General features: G+C 39.7%; 1 long non-coding RNA gene across 1 annotated transcript; it reads left to right on the forward strand.

The window, feature by feature from the left end:
- The first annotated feature begins 205 nt into the window (after positions 1-205).
- On the forward strand, positions 206-1,162 carry LOC116114270. Its single transcript, XR_004125526.1, has 3 exons — positions 206-346; positions 485-794; positions 973-1,162. It is a non-coding gene; the product is annotated as an uncharacterized LOC116114270 (long non-coding RNA).
- Positions 1,163-2,463: the final 1,301 nt, after the last annotated feature.

Below are 2,463 nucleotides of genomic sequence, written 5' to 3' on the forward strand. Positions count from 1 at the left end.
CTGAATACTAGGGGTGTTAAAAAAAATGCAAAAACCGAACCGAACCGGTAACTGAACCGATAACCGAACCGGAAAACCGGTTAACCAAAAAAACGGTTCGGTTACGGTTCGAAAAATTCAAAAAACCGAATTTTCGGTTCGGTTAACGGTTCGAGAAAAAATAAAAAGCGGTTAACCGAAACCGGTTTTTTGAACCGGACATTTCTGAATATAAAACCTTTGTTACTGTTAAGGCTAAAGTTTTTCAAACCAATGAGATCATTGAGATAGAGGCTGATCTTCTTGTTGCTGCAGATGGGTATCGCTCTTTAATTCGCCAAAGTTTTCTTCCAGACCTTAAATTGAGGTCTGTAATTTATTGATAGCTTTTTTTTTTTTCCCCTTAAAGTTATTGATAATAGATCTCTTATCGGTGTCCCACTGCCTTACCCAAAAGTAAACTTACTGCAATGGCATAGTGTGTCATGATTGCATTCTTCTACAGGTATTCAGGTTACTATGCATGGCTTGGGGTTCTCGATTACTCAGGGAATGAGAATTCTGAAACCATCCAAAGATGCGGAGGGTGTACCCTGAGCTTGGGAAATGCTTGTACTCTGAGCTGGGTTCAGGAACTCAGAGTGGGTTTTATGAGCTTCTCAACAAAAGGCTTAATTGGATTTGCTATGTCAATCAACCTGAGCCTGATCTGAAGATAATTGCTTATTCCATATCCATATACCGTGCAGATTAACTTTCTATATAATAGCCATGGGATTAAAATTAATCCTACTTTTAGTGCCCCAAAGTTTCAGGTATAGAATGCTAAGAACAATTGGAATTTGGTAAATAGAACACAGATTTATATAATGAGTTAGCCTTTGAGTTAAGAAGATCAGAGAAAATAAAGTAGACTGTAATACATATTACAATAAGAGTCTTGTATGCTAAATCAAATGATTTTTACGTTTATTTATTGGAAAATGTCTGCAGGGAAATTCAGTCACTTTGAAAGTAAGAGATGACATTATAAAAAATAAGCACCAAGAGGCAGAGAAGGTTTGGGCTCTGGAGTTGGGGAAAGTGATGAAAGAAACCAAATGCTGCTCACCGGAAAACACCTCATGGACTGAGAAGCACAAACATGTCAATATTAGATGCAGCAGTCTTACGAATATGTGTGGAGAAGNGTTCACTGTCCAGGATTGTGCAAAACTGATCCTGGAAGTGCAGGGCATACTTTCTTTCTAACATTTGTCCTACACTAAGCAAATTATGGCTTATATTAGGCACATACAAAACATTAAGGATTAGTTTGATACCTGAACTTGTTTGCACAGCAATGTCTTTTCTCCATTTGACAGCCACAAACTCCCCATTTCCAACTTTAACTTGGGAATGGTATGACTTGTCCAAGTTGACAAAGTCCTCCAGGTTTGTTGTCATATGATTAGTGTAGCCACTATCTATCAACCATGCATCATTGTAGGCTTGAACTGCACAGCATGAAGCCACAAACATTTGCTCAAACTCTGAATTTGGCTGTTGATCCTCAACAATCTGTGCTTGCTGTGTTGAGTGGTTTGGTTTGTTCTTGCACACCTTTTCAATATGTCAATATTGTTTGCATGCTCTACATTGGATGTTAGGTTTGAACCAGCACCTTTTTTCAGCATGACCCTTCTTCTTGCAGTGAGTACACGGTGGAAACTCTCTCATTCCACTTGGTTTGCTCCACTGGTTGGCCATCTTCTCCTTCCCTTTCTTATCTCTAGCAGACCTTTTGCTTCCTCCCTGACCAGGTTTGCTTTTGAGTCCTGCCACCATTGCACCCTCACTCAAGTCCTCTTGCCTCAACAATCTCCTTTGCTCTTGAGCTTGCAAGGCATACACCAATTCAGTGAGAGTGATTTGTGATAAGTCCTCAGAATCCTCAAGTGAGGATATCTTGGATTCAAACCTCTCGGGTAGACTAACTAGGACTTTCTCCACTATCCTTTTATCTGTCATTTCCTCTCCCATTAACCTGATTTTATTCACCATATTCATCAACCTATCTATATATTCCTTCACTGATTCTGACTCCTACATCTTTAGCATTTCAAACTCTCTTCTTAAGTTCAACACCTGCATGTTTTTTATTGTATCACTGCCACCAAACCCCTCCTTGAGTTTAATTATCCCATGCTTCCTTGGTTATCTCATATGCCATGATCCTTGTAAACACTTGTTTAGTCACTGCTGCATGGATATGTGACAAGGCTCTAGGTGACTTGGTGGCTTCCTCATCATGCAGCCTAATCTAATTCAGACTGGGGTTTGGCTCCAATGCTGGTGGCTGTCTATTTTCTTCAACATACTGCTATAAACCTTGTCCCCTCATAAAGGTTTTCATTTTGACAGCCCATATGTGGTATTGGTCACCGTTAAAGGTTGAAAGAGTAAGAAAGGTTGTGTGTTGTGCCATTGAATTAGACTGTGTGG

The sequence above is a fragment of the Pistacia vera genome, unplaced genomic scaffold (assembly GCF_008641045.1).
Source record: "Pistacia vera cultivar Batoury unplaced genomic scaffold, PisVer_v2 Contig705, whole genome shotgun sequence".
Taxonomy (NCBI): Eukaryota; Viridiplantae; Streptophyta; class Magnoliopsida; order Sapindales; family Anacardiaceae; genus Pistacia; species Pistacia vera.